Here is a 19,355-nt window from a genome sequence, read left to right as displayed (position 1 = left end):
AAGCCATAAGCAACCAATAGAAAATGCTGACATAAAAACATATAGCGACAAGAAAACCAATGTACAACAAAGGACATTGCTCCGCAAGATGAAAAGAGAAATTAGAAACAATAGTAAAAATTTCATTAAATCCTGAAATTATTACCAAAAATAACATTGTGTATCCCACAAAAGGAAACGAACACTATCCCCATTACAAATCTTCTAGAAAAAAGCTCAAGACACACCATGATATAGATGTACTATTTGTGAAATGTTATATTTTTAAAAAGACATTAGAAAATTTTGCAATGAACAAAAACAACAATATCTTACACTAATTAAATTCCCTAGCAATATATTATCAAATTCAATATGTCGAACATGCAACAATGCATTAAAATATCACACTCTTCCTAAGTATGCTACTCCACATAATATCAGAACCAAAATTGTTTTGCAACATGTACAAGATCTAATGCAACTAGAGGAGTGCTTAGTCTCGCTTTGAATTGCTTGTGCACAAATATGGGAACTAGGACACAAGAGATCCCAAATGGGCCTATCAAGCTCACAACAACAACTAATGTCTCTCTAAAGCGACGCCTTGGATATAGAAACATCTTCCGAAAAGGCATGGTACGACCAACTGTTATCATGAGAGCTCTTCAAGAACTAACAAAAACACCATTATACAAGCTATAAAATGTGCAACTCAATGAAAATTGGAGATAAACACTTCAAATCAATGATGTAAACAATGAGCAACATGAATTTCTATTAAGTGATAATAAATTAGATAGTGAAATTTAACAAGAACCATGTGAGACATTGGTACATAGATTCACTAAATCCATAAACATACATAAAATGTAGGATAAAATGATTGAAATTGCACCTTCTTAAAACCAATACCCAATTGGAATATTTCAAGACAAAAATATAGAAGAGATCAGTCACCACAAACTAACACTACTCTCAATAGAATACGAGTAGGATCATAAATAGATAATGACATACACTACCTCAACCAAACTTGCTTGCGACCACCACCACTCAATCCTACATTTCCATACTTGTTCTTTAGGAGGAAGGACATTGATGCACATAAAAAAAAATGCTATCCATAATTCCTAGCAACCAAATCATATTAGATGCAAATGACAATGTTGACAATAATTATAGTGCAACATGACTTTACAACCATGTAGCAACACTTCAATTCAAATCATCCTCAAACCAAACACTCTTGTAGAGATTATTGGAGGAAACTACAACACAAAAGATGGGCTTGTCAATGGATCAGATGGTGTATTGAAGAGCTACACAACACATCTAGAACATGATATAATTTGGATCCACTTTAATGATCCCAAAATTGGCCATCAACAAAGGAAAAATCTAGCTCACCACTATACAATGACAATTGAAAAACTTTGGGTTCCCATACTTCAAGTCACAAGGCCCATTCCAAAAGTACTAACTAATGGACAAATAAAAATTAGAAAACAATTTCCCATACAAATTGCATGTGCTTGAACAATACATCGATCTCAAGGACTAACATTGGATGGTCTTGCATTTGACCCAACCAGAATCACACAACATGATTTAACATACACAACACTCTCACAAACAAGGATAATTGAATCAGTGTTTCTATTAAAACCTTTGCAACCAAAACATTTCAAAGTCAAACAAAACATCCACCATGAGATGTCTCACCTTCACTCATATGCACAATGGGAACTCAAGAATGGAAAAACTTGCTCATTGCAAACATCACACATATTATTGTGCACATTGAATACTCAAATCTTCAAAACCCATTCAAATGATGTTAAGAATGACTATGACCTTATGTCATGTGATATCTTGTGCTTTCAAGAGGTGCACCTACCTCCATCACATACAAATATCCTTGACCAATACAAAACACACACATTGTATCATATACATGGAATAACAACATTTACATCCAACAATCTATCAGTCTATAATAGAACAGAACACGCTTCAGAAAATATAGAAGCTATCACATTGGCAGTCCATCATGACAACACTGAACTTGATATTTCTAATGTCTACATACGACCTAATGGTCCCATCGTAGAAATAATGACCATTATGTCAGAAATAGTTACACATCTACTCACACATAAATTATTTTTTATTGTGGGTGACTTTAACTTGGACATGTGTAAAGAGAACATTATGTCTAAGAGACTCATAAAAAACATGCAGCAATACAACACACATTTTGTCCTAAACAAAACTCATGCTACCAACAAACCACTAATTGACCATGTCTGGACAAATTCAACAACACCTATATGTTCTACATCTAAATTTGAAGCATATTGGATAGACCACCTTGCAACTACAATTAGTATTCATTATATATTTTGTTGCAAAAATGTGTATAATGATTCCAAACTACCTTGTGCTCTTATTGTAGATACATTCACACAAATTTTTGTTTGCAACAATCACAATGAACACAGCATATGCAACAAATGGGGAAAATAAAGAAGGGCAAAATGAGCCTCAAAGGTGACAACAAAATCAGCTCTCCTCCTTTACATAACCATGTATATATCAAATAGCTAAATATAATTTCTTACCATGTTTAACAAAGCCAAACTAGAGGATCTTATAGATACAAAATAGCCAAAAGAGCCTAAAAGGGAATGCCTCAATTTGTTATTATAGTTCAGTAAATCATAGACATCACCGAGCTCAACAAATATTTTTCCCACTTATAACAGGCAAAAGTTCAATACTGAAACCCCCATAACCATAGAAGATTTGAATGCCAAAAAGGTGGGCACATTTTTTTCGGGCAACATATTGGTTGTCTACAAAGTGGTGCTTGACAAAGGAACATGCTCACATGAAGTCTTGTGTGCTAACCTAACAGATTCTAAAAGAGAGATGTCCATAATGCTTACTTTTGGTAACAATCTATTGCGCAACTTTGAGGAAAAAATCATTCCAAGAAGCGGAATAGCAATAACAGACTTCCAAGTATCTCTAAAAAGTGAATATGATCGTGGAGATGCAGATTGCATTTTAGTGTTGAAAGAATCTAGCACAGTGGAAATAATCGGTCCACTCTCAATTGAATACAAGTTCATTCCAAGCACAACAATAAAACATTTACTAATGAGTACAAGTGAATACCCAAATGGATCAATAGTTGTAGCAGCAAACAAAAAAGGGAGTCAACATATACTTGAGATCAAGGATGGCCATATTGATATGGACAAAGCATTGGTATACTTCTAATCTCTTTTATAATCCTCATTTGCCAGTCTATTTTCAAATTTTACTCATTACTCCTATAATTTACTTTGATAAATAGCTCTACATGCATGCCAAATTCACTCACCTTTATTCCCAAATGGAAGAATAGTTGCAAAAAAATGAGACTCCAATCTTGCTCTTTAGAAACATTACTAAAAAGTAGAACCACAAACATGTTGTACGCACATGTTTGTCAATATACATTTGCAAACTCAATGACAAAAGGACACTACAAAGACTCCATGCATTGTTACACACAACAGTCGAGGTAATTTTAAGCAATAGCATTCACTATTTATTTTATTAGCTTCATTCTTGTATTCCACTAGCATTCTTTTGCTTCATATAGGATGTGAATTCTTAAGTCCCACAAATGCATATTCAAACCCATTCTGTGCATTTTGTCCCAAATGCAATTACAAATTTGACAACTATAGAACTTTGGATGGAGAGAAAGCCTAGTGTATCAAATGCAATGAACAAGTCAACTACATATACTCACTACATATCAAGGCAATGATAACAAAAGACAACAACCAAACCATCCAATGTTTTGTACAAAAGAATATCATTGAACAAATTTGGCCATCTTTTAGAAACATGACTTATGAAGACTACATCAACGACAAATCAACAGTCTTTTTATGCTACGAGATTTCACAATCAGAGGCAAGCTCACTATCAATCAAAACAACATGATAACACATCTCATACCACTTGAAAATTAACTACCACAATCTTCTCAAAGGTACATAAACTAGTACTCTTTTACCTCATAGAATTTCATATCATGTTTTAATATGCTATTAATGCTCTTGTTTGAACCATCTTGTCATGAAGGTCATCACACTAAAAGAAACCTGAACAACAAGGATACACACTAGCCAACTCTTGTCTATAAATTGTCTCTAAAATTTTTGGGTTCCAAATACCACGCAGTGATTACATATCTCACTGACAAATGGGCTTAATATGCTACAAACATTTGCTCTATGCTAACTTACTCATCTTCATTACTGCATATATTATAGATAATGTTAATGCTCTTTTGAACAAATATACTATCTATATGTGATTTTGAACATCTTAATGCAAAATTTTTTATCTTCATTACTACATATATTGTTAATACTCTTTTGAACAAATATACAATCTAAATACTATTTTGAACATCTTACATATGATACCTATGAAAAACATTTCAATTTATTTGCTTGCATATTCTTCCACATCCTTTAATTAGTTATCAGTTTGCAAGTTTACTGTGTTGATTGCTCAGTTCTGTCAAAAACATATAACATCAATGTTAGCTTCAACACATATACTATTATTGCTTTGAACAACAAATGTGCATTCAAGCATTATGATGCTAATTTGCAAGGCGACAATCTTGTGATTCAACAACTAATGTTTGAATATACTTGTGGATCTAGAATTGTAAGGGGATTGGAGCTTTATAATTGATTGCTTACAATCATAGCTTACAAATAGTTAGACTATGTGACAACCATGAATGTTGATGCCACATTTAAGTATAAATATTTTTTGGTAGTAATTGTTTTTAATTGATGCATGAATACAACTCAGCTAAAGATTGCATTGAGATTACATTGTTTTAGTTATATTTCTTGATCCAAAACCTTGGCTAGCCTAATACCATAAGGCAAGGAATAGATGAAGCACATGAATTTTGTTGTATTGCTATAGCACATACCCACTGATTGAGGGTGGATTTAGCTCACATCTGCCAAAACAAACATGCTAAAAAATAGAAATTAAACATAACACAAAGCAAAAAGTTCTTGGTAAGTAATAGTGCTCATTTGAAGTTACATGTTTTTCAGTTATCCTTAAACTTCCATCTGAAGATTTAGTTGATTTTGATACTGAGAACATGTGGGACTCTATAGAATAAGAGCCAATGGCCTTTTCCAAATAAATTTTCTTCAAAGGATGTTGCTTCCAAAGCCCATGTCCAATAATTAGTGGTTGCAAGTTCTTCAACACTCAAACAGGTAGAACCTAATGCACTCTATTTGTGCGTATGCTTGTGATTTGTCTATTGAATGCATTGATAACTTACATGTCTTCATGGTTTTAGGAAAAGCTTGCAGAAATGAGGTCAAGGAATGGAAATAATTAGTTTCTAGCTGTGAAAGAGGCAGCAAGAAGGGTAACTGTTACAAGATCTGTCCAGTGGAACAAGAGAAGGTATTCCATTTCTGATCATATATGAATAATTTAATTTATTGATACCTAAACTGTGTTTGTATGTTAATATTTTTTTTCTATTTATAAATTTGAGTATAATTTTATGTCACAAGTAATGGTGCTTGTCTTTTATTTGTACTGGTATCTGGCAAGTTTCAGTGAAGCTCTTTTATGTATATGGCAAGTTGCAGTTGATTACTTTGATCTATTAATCATCCATCAACATCTTAATTGAGCTACATGAATATCGGCCAGAATTACTTGAAGAACCTCATCACAGATGTATAGTGGCTTCACAACATAATTTGAATCCAAGGAATTTTTGAGAACTTAGGTTTTTTATTATTTAATTAGAGGTGGAGTTCTGTTGACGAATATAGTAATCAGTCTAGTAACATCATAGCTAGAATCATAATGTGTGATGGGAAGTGGGTGATATTAACTTAAATTTGCTAGTGTGGGTTATTTTCTTGCACAAAGAATTGTTTTCTGTCCAAATATTGTGGCATGGAAATATTGTGCTTACTATTAGTGAGTTTTGTGGCTAGAAGACTTACATTTTTATTAGCTAGATTATCAGCAATGTTGTTTTTCACTTGTGGAATACTTATGTAGTTCTTCTCGATATAGTTTACAATTTCAAAGTAAAGTTCTTTCTGATATAGTTTATAATTTTATAAATGTAAATGTACAATACTTATACGATGAGATAGTTTGATTGTAGTGACTGTCAGGTGAGAGCTTGTATTCTTTGTTTCACTAATATAGGTTGTTATCTTTGCCCTAGATACTTGGGTAACTAGAAATTTTTTGATATTCTTTGACCTTGGAAACATGATGGGCTATGCTAGTAGTATGGTCTACCTGTTGAAATATTTAATGCAGCAGGTCATTTGCCCCTAGAGCTAAATGCCCACCTACCAACTTGACGATGTCGAAAACTTTGAATGCACGGTAGGTGAGTTCAAATTTGCAAAGAGGGGGAGAGCAGAGCAGAGAAGGAAGTTGATCAATAGATCAAGTCAGAGATCAGAAGACAGAAGGAAGTTTGTTCTCATGTTTGTAGTTGCACGTGTTTCCTCTTGTCATTCTGTAACTTTTTTTTTTTTCTTTTTGGATTTGTCTTGTGAAGTAGTGATTGCTCTAGGCATTGTTGTATGCAGCCATAAGAGTTGCAAGTTTAAAGTTTTAGGTTTTATCAAGTTGAAGATTTTAGAGTTTTATGGTTGAAGTTTAATGCTTAGTTTTCTGGTTGAAGTTGAATGCTCCCAGATTTTGTAATAGTTTTGTCATATTTGAACAGAAAGAAAGCAAGCAAGCAGGCAAACACATCTTATTGTTGTCACTCTTCTTTTGTTCATCATTGCATGTTGTTTTGTATTTGTAAAGTTCATATTTGAAAGATTCATACTTCAGCTCTCTAGTTTTAATGGTAGTAAAATCTAGCTTGTAAGTTCGGTTTACAACCCACTCAGTTTGGTCTTTACCAAGTCCTTTTTGTTTTTTTTCACAAAGTTTTCTCTACAATTATTATCGAGCTCACTCGACATCCCTTTCTGTCGAGCACCACTTTGTAGTGGCTACCGAGCTCACTTGGCATTTCTTGATGTTGAGCTCACTTGCCATATACTTATGTCAGGTTTCCCTTTGTGTGTCGAGTTCACTTGGCTTTCTCTTGTGTCAAGCTTACTTGGCACCCTCTGCTAGTCACTCAGCATCCATTGGTGCTAAGAAAAATTTTCACTCAGCATTAGCTATTGTTGAGAAAAAAATTTAGGGTTGTGATTTTTTTTTTCACATGGTATCAGAGCTTTGAGGCTCCACACCCATAGTAAGTTAGGGTATTTATTTTTCTAGGATATTTGACATGGCAGGAGATGCAAGAAAGATATGGTAGCAGCCATCGTCCTTTAATGGACAAAATTATGATACATGGGCAAAGAAAATGAAAACCATAATAACTGCAAATGATTTGTGGGAGTTTGTGATTAATGGGTTCGATGATGTGACAAACCCAGCTTAGTATGCTACCCTTACCAAAAATCAAAAGACTTAGTTGAAGGAGTCAAGGAGAAAGGATGCAAAGGCATTAAGTTTGATTGAGGCACCAATGATAGAGATAGTGTTTCCCAAGATTGTTGCAGCAGATTATGCAAAGGAAGCATGGGATATCCTTCAGATGAACTTCAAGGGGACTGATAAGGTTAGATTAGTAAAGCTATAGATGATCAGAAGAGAGTTTGAAAACCTTCAAATGAGGGACAATGAACCTATTGTAGAGTTTAGCTCATGAATCTCCACTTTGATAAATCAGCTCAAATCAAATGGAGAAGATTATGATGAGCAGAGAATAGTAGAGAAGATACTGAGGAGTTTACCTTAGAAATATAACAACCTTGTGATGACCATAGACGAAGCAAAGGACCTCACCACATTGACCATGGATGAGTTGATGGGAACTCTTCAAACCCATGAGCACCAGATAAATAGATCAGCAACTACTTCCCAAGAACAGTCTTTCAAGGCTCAAGAGAATTCAAGAGGCAAGGGGATAGGATGAAATGGCTCTAGTAGAGGCTCAAGAAGTAGAGGTTGTGGAAGGAATGGTCAAAGGAATGCTGGTGCAGAAAGCTCAGGAAGAGCAAGCAACCAAGAGGGAGCAAGCACCTGTCAGAACAACTCTAGAGGAGTTAAAAATAATTACAACTCCAACAAGAGCAATGTTGAATGCTACTACTATCATAAGTATGGGCATTATGCAAGTGAATGCTAGAAGAAATAGGGTGATCAGTCAAAACGAAATGCTAATGTGGCTAATGTGAACATGGGAAATGCAAATAATCCCACAACCTTTAACATGTGTAACATTAGTGAAGAAGGCAGCCCTAAGGTATGGTACCTAGACAGTGGTTGTAGCAACCACATGAGTGGTAATGAAAGTTTATTCTCTTTCATTGATAAGACTTTTAAGTCTGACACTAAGATGGGAAATAATGGAACCATTCCCATAGTGGGAAAAGGATCTATTATGGTCTACACCAAGCAAGGTGAGAAGGAGATACAGAATGTGTATTTTACCCTTGTATGAAGCACAACTTGATGAGTGTTGGACAACTCATTCAAAATGGATACAAAGTGCTGATGGAAAATGACAAGTTTTTCATTCATGAGAAAGATGGAAGTAATAGATTACTTTTAGTAGTCCAAATGACAAAAAATCAGATGTTCCTGTTGAAGATAGATACGTGTTTCTCTTCTCAAGTCAGTGTTGCAGCTCCCAAGCATGCATGTATAGTAGTACATCAATAATCAGCTCTTAGGAGCATGATTGAAGACCCCTTCAAGATTTGGCATCTCAGGTATGGACATCTTGGCTTTGCTAGTTTAAATTTGTTGTCCAAGAAAAGAATGGTAGATGGTTTACCAAGCATTGTAGATTCATATGACAAGTTTGAGGCTTGCATATTGGGTAAGCAACATAGGCTTCCCTTTAATTCTGGAAATTCTAAAAGGGCGAGAGCACCATTAGAATTGGTGCATTCTGATTTAGTAGGCCCTATGCAAACTACTTCTATTGGGAGGAGTACTTATTTTATGAAATTCATAGATGATTTTAGTCATAGAACATGGGTGTATTTTTTGAAGAACAAATCTGAAGTATTTGATAAATTTGTTGAATTTAAAGCCCTGTCTGCAAAACAATGTGGACACTATGTTAAGGTCCTTAGATTAGATAGAGGAGGGGAGTATTCCTCCAATATGTTTGTAAATTTTTGCAGGAAAAATGGCATAAGAAAAGAGCTTACAGCCAATTATACTCCACAGCAAAATGGAGTGGCTGAGAGAAAGAACATGATGAAAGCAAAAGGACTCCTAACTAAATATTGGGGAGAAGCTATAGAAAAAATAGTATATTTGATTAATAGGTGTCCTACAAAATCAGTTTGTGACAAGATACCTTTTGAGGCTTGGTCAAGGAATATATGAACACTTGAGAGTGTTTAGATGTGTAATATATGCACGCATGCTTAAAGAACAAAGACAAAAGTGTTGGTCTTAGATTGGTTTTGACAATTGAGTGTCAACACACTTAACTAGTTTTCATATAAAAGTTGAGTACACTATATATGTCGAGCTAGAGTATGTGTTGTGCTAGAATTCCAATAGATGCCTAGTGACTTTAGGTGTCGAGCATGATACAGGTGTCGAGTGACTTTAGGTGCCGAGTGATCTATATCTGTTGAGTCACAATTGATGTCGAGCAAGCTAGGATGCTACATGTGTCGAGCAAGCTAGAATCATACATGTGTTGAATACTAGTAATCTAGTATGTGCCAAGTAACACAGAATCAACTTATGCGTTTGTGCCTTCACAAACTCAGATGTAAACCATTTTTTGAGCCAATATAGAAGAATCTCGAAGGATATTAAAGATAAGAACGAATCTTTTATATTACCTATGCAATCAACATGCAACCATTAAGAAAAATGGAGAAGGTGTGCAACCAATAAGAAAAGTGCAATGAATTGAAAAGGAAATGAAGAACGAATATGGATCATAGATTCATACCTAACCCTAAGTCTTTGAAATCATTAAAAGGAGGACGAAACCCCATTGTATGCGTAGATGAGAGAAGTGTATGGGTGAACTATAGTGAAATTAAGAACGGTTAGAGACTTAGTGAAGAACAAAGAAGCATTGCATTATTCAATTGATCAAGAATAGATTATTAGAATATCAAAGAGTGACATATTAGATCAAGCAAGGATCAAAGTGACAAAGCAGAACAAGGATCTGAATCAACAATTGGAGATTACAAAGTTATCAAGTCAAAGACTTTCTAATACTCTCTAGCAATTATATTAGATATGGAAATCCTATGTTGAAAGGTTGGTCTAGAAGCCATATTGGTTTAGTGGCCACTTTGTAGATCCTTAACAGGATTGTAAATCCTTTAACATGGTAACATTCCAAGTGAACATTTGTAAATCCTTTAACTAGGTCACTTTCAACAGGGTGAAAAGTCTTTAACAGGATAAATCTTTCACAGGGCAGACCATTGGAAGTAGTCAAACATTGTAACCTTGAATAGTTACACATTGCTACAGTGATATTTTATGGTTATCATCCCCACCCCAGTTTTACCTTCTCATTTTGGAGGGTTTCTGGGTTACCAAATTTGGTGTTATATGTTTTGATGCATGTGTTTACTTTATTCTTAACTTATATGTTTACATGCATGCAATCTATTTTTAGTTAAAATTTATTAAGGTTAAAGTGTGATACTTCTGATTCAACCCCCCCCCCCCCCCCCCCCTCTCAAAAGTATTCTTCACATTTGATTATTCAAACAATTGGTATCAGAGCAAGGTTCTCACAAGGAGAAGCCTAATAGCTTAGAGAAAATATCTGAAGATGGAAGTCTTCAAACTTGGGAAGATTATAGAGAATTAGGTGATTGATGTGCACCTCGCTCTACACAACTTGGAGGAAGCCAGAGAAGAATTGAGAAAAACCTTGAAAAGAAGGAAGGATATAGCCATAGCTGAAAATGACACACACTACAAGGAGATTGATACCATAAAAGTGTTTGCCAATGGAGATACTCAAGAGTTTGATGCAACAATAGTAGAATTGATGGAAAGGAATAGAGTTCAAGTAGAAGAGATAAGATCTCTTAAAATTGAGCAAGAGTCATAGGCCATGATGTTGTGTGAGATAATTAAACAAAAGAAAAGAGCCATTGAAGATAGGGCTATGATTGAAGATGATAAAAGAAACCTAGCCAACAAATTGGAGGAAAAGAAAATAGAGCTTACAAGAATCTCCAACATGCAGTTTGATACCCTTAGCCAAATGATGAATTCTCATCATGAGCTAAATGTCAAAGACATTGAGATCTCCACTCTAAAAATGCAAAATGAACAATTGCATAATGGATTGAGAAGGGAGAAGGAGATAGTAGAGAGCTTAAAAAAATCAAGTGAATCCATCAAGCACTTTGAACAATTTCTGAAGTCACCAAGATCTAGCAATGACACTTCAGGACTAGGCTTCACCAACACTAAAGAAGGAGAGCCATCAAAGAGTGTAGAGGAAAGAAGTGACAAAGGTAAGAGCACTAAACCCACTTGTCATTTCTATGGTAAAAAGGGACACACTGCTAATGTATGTAGGAGTAAGAAGACCAATTAGCTGGACAAACCCAAGAATGAGGGTCACTATCACAAATGCAATAAGCAAAGACACCAAGCACATAACAATAGGACTAGGACTATTAGAACACCAAGATTTTATGGCCACTGCTACAACTACAAGAAGTATGGTCATAGAGCTTTTGAGTGTAGGTCAAAGCCTATGTGGACACCATACCAACCAGCAAAGACTAAAAGTTATGGATACCACTACAATTGAGATTACAATACTAGGCAGAGCTATCATTATTGTCAAGAATATGGACATGTTTCTGAAAATTGCATAAGAACACATTTTAGAGGAAACTATAGCAGATGGTTTAGTCAAACCACATATTTCAGTTGCTTGAAGACTGGTCATATCAGTAAGAATTGTCCAACAAGGTCCAAGGCACCAAGTTCTGAGCTTAACAAGGGGAAAACAAAGGTTGATGTGGAACACATCAGAGGAGAAATAAATAGAACGTGGCAAAGAAGTGATGGAGCCATCACATCAAGTGGAGGGATCACTTCACCCAAGAGGTCAAGTGGTCACACCTCATCCAACTAAGCATGGATAGGTGTATGGGACTAATATACAAAGGTACATCATACATCAGTCCCAAGACAAACAAGCCCTACAAAGAAGAAAACAACATGAGAAAAGATGCAAAGTTAAAAATTAAAATCTTTGCAAGTGTTGCCGAGCTATCCTTAGATGCCGAGTAAATGTCAGTGCATGTTGAGTAGTATATTGCAATCGAGTTGATAGTTGATGCCAAGCTAATCTTCAATTGATGCCAAGTTAGGGAATTTCAATGGAAGCCAAGTGAAGAGAAAATCTAGTTGGAGCTAAGTGATGGAAAACCAATGGAAGCCAAGTTATGTTGAAATCTTCAAGAGCTGAGTGTACAACTATATATGCACTAAGCATTTAATGCTAGGTTCTACAAGAGTATAAGGTCAAATTTTCAATCATTTCTCATCATTCGAATGCAGAGTAAGAACGAGAAGAGCGCAGAAGTGATTGATGAACATTGAAGCTTTTGCATGGATTTTGACAAAGATCAAGCATTGTTTTCATCGATCTAAGGTATTCTTCAAGTGTTGAGTTGCACAGTTATAAAGTTTGATATCTTTTGAAACCCTAGATTTACAAAATGGCATCCAGTTCTAAAAACCCTAAGGAAAAAAAAGGTTTCAAGGTTCAATTGGTTAGCAACGAGGTTAAACAACCTGATTTTAGGCCAATTCTAGAGGTAGCCTATAAGAATGACCCTGCCAGTGCACTCTCCATTATTTCGCCCAAAGTCATGATGGTGCAGGATGTGAGGAAGTGTTACAATTGTAAGGTAGGAGCAATAGGAGACCTCGAGATTTTTCAATCATATGATAAACTATGTGATAATGAAGTGTTGAAAGAAGAATTTCAAATAGTTGAGAAAAAGGGTTTAACCCATGCCCTAGTTTTTCCCATAGTTTTCAAAATTGAGTAGATAAGAATTGTTCTAAGTAGAATACATAATGGTTTTTTATAGCTAGAAGGAGGACCTATCAAGATAATGAAGAGAATTGTGCATAGGGTTACAAGTTTTCCAACCCTAGATCGGAACAAGACCCTATGAAGTGATTCCAAAGAAGCTATTGAAACAAACACTGGGGCTAAATGGAACAAAAGGGGCATGACTATTGATACTATCACGGATCCCCTTCTGGATTTTGTAGTGAGAGTGATATCTCACAAGTTATATCAATCAAGTAGATTGAATAGTGTTTCCTACATTGTTGTGGATGTGGCTTACAAACTTGTCAATAAAGATCATACATATGATCTAGCAGAATTGTTGTTACAGTAGATCATGAAGAATTTGGGAGCAATCAGAAGATCAAAAGGTGCTCAGTGTAAATTTGGATCAGTCCTAGCCTACATATTTTTCTGTCTTGGAATAATTTCCCTTTATTGACAAAGTTAATTGGAAATCAAACAAGTCAGCTATTACTCAAATCAATGAGTACATTGAGCAAATGGGAGACAACTTTGAAGCTCAAATGACAAGTTACTTTGAGGATTTCAAGAACTCCATGAAACAAAGGCTTAGGATACTAGTTTCATTAATGGATCAGCACATCAATGATATTCTTTTTTAGTTAATATTGATCACACTTATATCCAAGCAGCAGTTCCAAGGGTTAGATGGCTAAGACCATTGGGATATGAGCTAGACATTGATGAAGCATCAATAGCAATCACAACATTACTTGCAGAGGAAATTGATAAGACTACCAAACCTTTTGGAACATATGATGTTGTGAAATCCAAAGTTGAAATGGAGTTGAAGATAGCCTTTGTGATAAAGAGGAAGGATAAACTGGTGAGGAAATTGAAGAAGGAATTTGGAGAAGGAATTGAAGGGGTTGTTGAAGAGAAAGGAGAAGAAAGAAGAAGAGAAAGGAGAAGAAGAGAAGAAAGAGAAAGAAGAAAAGGAAAAAGGAGAAGAGGAGGAGACACAAAAAGGAGATGAAATGGCAACAACTGATCAACATCAATAGTAAGAAGAACAGAGTGTGCAAGACACACAATTGCCACCTCCTAGCCCTCCACATGTCATCACCACATCTTCAGATACCATAACTATGAAAGATGTTCCTGACAAATCTTTTTAGAAAATCAATCCACTGACTATAGAGGATCTCATAAAGATCCTTAACCAATCCACTCAACAGGTTAAGTTATGTACAAATCTAGTATTGGTCAATGTGGATGAGTTGCAAAAGGCAGTAGCTGAATCAATTAGAGATAAGGTGAATCCACAAGAATCACCTTCTATCATCTCTACAACTACTAGTGCTCAACTTCTAATGCTTCCATTATCATTTCCAACAGTTGACACAATGCAGCAGAAGCCAACTACAAAAGAAGAAAAAGATACATCAACAAAGCAAATAGGACAGATTGATACATCTGATCCTATAGTACAAACTAAAGTTACACCCCAATTGATTTTGATTGATCTATGGAGATCAAATGAAGATAAGGACACACCAAAGGAAGAGGAGCAGGCCACCATACAAACATTGGTTAATCTACCAACTACTGGCACTCCTACACGAGTCCTTCAGAAGTTGAGAATTGATGCAATGCCATTGCAAATTTCTACACCAGGCTCGAGCTCTACTAAGGTTACAAGGGTACTCCACTATGGAGACCCTACATTAGATGAAGAAATAGAGATACCAAAATTTGATTATGAAACCATGAGCCTTGAATACATAAACATCATGCAGTAGGCATTAGGAAGGAAAAAGAATCAGGAGATACTCAGGAAAGAGTATAAATAGAAGCAACCATTACATGAAATTAACGACATCTTTTTGGATGCCTTCAGCTTGCAAACACCTAATGAAACCAAGCCAATATTGGAAAAATTGTCAGATATTGTAGAACAATTGACAAATGAAGACCAGGAAACCAATGTAAAACTCATGGAATGGTCTGAGAAGTAATTCCAAGGAAAAGTCAATGAGAAAATATTAAGTGATATAGCACTTTCACAAGTTGAATTGGTGAAGAAGATTGAAAAGACAAAGATTGTACTTGAGAATGTATTCTCATTATACAAAAAGTTGTGTGACTTCTCATATTTCACACAAGAGACAAGCCAAAGGATACTAAGCTTGGAGAGAAATCTAAAGATTTCTAGCATGCAGCTACCAAAAGATCCAACTCAAACTAGGAAGCATTTTGCTCAAACACTTCACACACAAAAAGAATTAATTGCACTAATAGCAGAAGAGGCCAATATCAAGGCCAAACTGATGTAGATATAATCTTCCATTACCCCACATCTGGAAGTACTCCATAAAGAACAAGCCTATGCAGAGACTATTCTAGAGATAGATCCTAATCTTTCTACTTTAGATGGACGTGTTCATCTTGCAACAGAGATTGGCATCCAGCATAAATCATTGGAAATTTCTTTGGAGAATTGGGATGTAGCTCTCAAGATGATTATGGAGGTAAATAGTACATTTTTGGCAAAATATGGTCTTATCCCTTAGTACCCTTTGACATCAGTGTCAAAAAGGGGAAGATATAATAAAGGGGGAGAAAAAATAACAAGGGTAAAGACATAATGTGTAAATAGAAAGGGAGAGATATAATGTTTTGGGGGAGTTGTAAATAAGAATGGAAGGTAGTACAAAAAGTAGAAACAGGGCAAAGACAAAGAGTATTAGATACATCAGCATGAGACAAATTTAGCACAAGAATTTTGGTTACAGGAATGGAAATGGCACATCAGCTCAAGGGGAGTTATAAGATTTTTGAGCTATATTGTTCTTTACAAAATTTTGAACAAATTTCTAAAATTTTGTACATATGCCGAACAAGAGTAAATGATGTACTCATAAGATCAAGTATAATGCTTAGTTAAGTGTTTTTGACACTCATGTCAAAGGGGGAGATTGTTGGTCTCACATTGGTTTTGACAATTGAGTGTCAACACACTTAACCAATTTTCATATAAAAGCCAAGTACACTACATATGCCAAGCCATAGTATGTGCCGAGTTAGAATTCCAATAGGTGTCGAGTGACTTCAGGTGCCAAGCATGATACAGGTGCTGAGTGACTTCAGGTGTTGAGTCACAATTGATGCCGAGAAAGCCAGAATGCTACATGTGTCGAGCAAGCTAGAATGCTACATGTGCCAAGAAAGCCAGAATGCTACATGTGCTGAGCAAGCCAAAATCATACATGTGTCAAACACCAGTAATCCAGTATGTGCCAAGTAACACAGAATCAACATATGAGTTTGTGCCTTCACAAACTCATATGCAAACCATTTTTTGAGCCGACATAGAAGAATCTCAAAGGATATTAAAGATAAGAATGAATCTTTTATATTATATATGCAATCAGCATGTAGCTAATAAGAAAAATGGACAAGGAATGCAACCAATAAGAAAAGTGCAATGAATTGAGCAGAAAATGAAGAATGAATATGGATCGTAGATTCATACCTAACCCTAAGTCTTCAAAATCTTTAAAAGGAGGACGAAACTCCATTGTATGCATAGATGAGAGAAGTGCATGGTGAACTATAGTGAAATTAAGAAGGTTTAGAGACTTAGTGAAGAACAGAGTATCAGAATATTGAAGAGTGACATATTAGATCAAGCAAGGATCAAAGTGACAAAGTAAAACAAGAATCTGGAATTAGCAATTAAAGATTGCAATGTTATTAGGTCAAAGACTTTCTAATACTCTCTAGAAATTGTATTAGATATGGAAATCCTATGTTGACAGGTTGGTCTAGCAACCATACTGGTTTAGCAACCACTTTGTAGATCCTTAACATGATCGTAAATCCTTTAACATGGTAACATTCCAAGTGAATGTTTGTAAATCCTTTAACTAGGTCACGTTTAACAGGGTGAAAAGTCTTTAATAGGACAGGCCTTTCACAGGGCAAACCATTGGAAGTGGTCAAACATTGTAACCTTGAACAGTTACACATTGTTGTAGTGATATTTTGTGGGTATCATCCCCACCCCAGTTTTACCTTCTCATTTTGGAGTATTTTTGGGTTACCAAATTTGGTGTTATATATTTTGATGCATGTGTTTACTTTATGCTTAACTGATATGTTTAAATTCATGCAATTTATTTTCAATTAAAAGTTTTTTAGGTTAAAGTGTGATACTTATGATTCACCCTCCCCCTCTGAGAAGTATTCTTCCCATTTGATTATTACAACACAAAAGTTGGATGACAAAGGTGTAAAGTGCATCTTCACAGGGTACAACTCAGAATCAGTGTAAAGTGCATCTTCACAGGGTACAACTCAGAATCAAAGGCCTATAGGCTATATGATCCAATTTCCAAGAAGATCATCATTTCAAGAGATGTGGAGTTTTTTGAAAATCAGTCATGGGATGGCTCGGTAGATGAATCCTCAAGCACTTCAAGTAAAGTGCCTACTATTGAAGAAGAAGAAGAAGACGACATTGGTGATTAGCAAGAAGATGGAGTAGCAAACATAGATTGCAGACAAAGGAAAAAAGGGAAGCAACCCTTAACATGTCGAGAAATAGCTCCAAGTACTTCAAGATGATCTCGAGCTAGTATACAAAATAGTAGCAACAACAACACTAAAAATTCAGATCCCGCTCTCACCTCCCTGTTGCCAAGAAAGACTAAGAGTCTACGGGGGATATATAGGATGAAAGGTATGAGGAAGATTATGATGAGAGTGTAAATTTTGCACTATTTTCTCATAGTGATCCAATTTATTTTGAGGAAGCTGTGAATGAAAAGAAATGGTGTAATGCCATGGATGAGGAAATAGATGTCATTGAAAGAAATGAGACATGGGAGTTAACTACATTGCCTCTTAAGAAGCAAGTAATTGGAGTAAAATGGGTTTACAAGACCAAGTGCAATGCTAAAGAAAAAATAGATAGGAATAAGGCACATTTAGTGGTCAAGGGGTATAAGCAGCAATTTGGCAGAGATTATGATGAGACATATGCCCTAGTTGCAAGAATGGAAACTATACATGTTGTCATAGAAATTGCAGCCCATCACAAATAGAAGGTATATCAAATGGATGTGAATTTCACCTTCTTGAATGGTGTATTGAAAGAAGAAGTTTATGTGGAGTAGCCACCTAGTTATGAAGTTTTAGGTGAAGAACACAAAGTGTATAGATTGAAGAGAGCTCTATATGGGCTCAAGCAAGCTCCGCAGGCATGGTACAGTAGGATTGACTCATATTTGATGAGCAATGGATTTAGCAAAAGTGATAGTGAGCCCATACTTTACATCAAGGTAGCAAATGGTAATGTGTTGATTATTGTCTTGTATGTTGATGACTTGATATTCACTAGAAATGATAATTTCTTAATTGGTGAATTCGAAGAGGCCATGAAGAATGAATTTGAAATGACAGACCTAGGTCTCTTGAAGTACTTTCTAGGCATAGAATTAAAACAAATCATGATGGCATCTTCATCTCTCAAGGAAAATATGCAAGGCAAATTTTGGAGAGATTCAAAATGTAGAACAGTAAGGCAGCCCCAACACCAACAACAGTAGGTTTGAAGTTTAGTAAGGAAAATTGCAGCAAAAGTGTAAATCCAACACTATACAAGAGTATGATTGGAAGTTTGATGTATTTGACTACAACTCGGCCAGACATAATGCATGCAATAAGTTTGATTTCCAGATTTATGGAAATACCAAAAGATTCCCATTGGCAAGCATGAAAGAGGATTTTAAGGTATGTGAATGCTACCAAGAGATTTGGAATTTTGTATACAGCAGAAAATGATTTCAAATTGGTTGGTTACATGGATAGTGATTGGGCTGGAAGTTTAGATGATAGGAAGAGCACTTTCGAATACATGTTCGATATGGGATCAGGTGTAATTTCATGGGCATCCAAGAAGCAACCTATTGTTGCTCAATCTACAACAGAGGCTGAATACATAATAGCAAATGCAACAACATGTCAAGCTATTTGGTTAAGAAGGATCTTGACAGATTTGAATGAAAGGCAAGAGGATGGAACCACAGTTTATTGTGACAACATCTCCCCAATTGCATTGTCCAAGAATCCAGTCTCCCATGGGAGAAGAAAGCATATAGAGATCAGATATTACTTCATCAAAGAGTTGGTGGAG

The sequence above is a fragment of the Cupressus sempervirens genome, chromosome 5 (assembly GCF_028749045.1).
Source record: "Cupressus sempervirens isolate cs-2001-9-10 chromosome 5, ASM2874904v1, whole genome shotgun sequence".
Taxonomy (NCBI): domain Eukaryota; kingdom Viridiplantae; phylum Streptophyta; class Pinopsida; order Cupressales; family Cupressaceae; genus Cupressus; species Cupressus sempervirens.
This window is presented reverse-complemented; position numbering follows the sequence as displayed.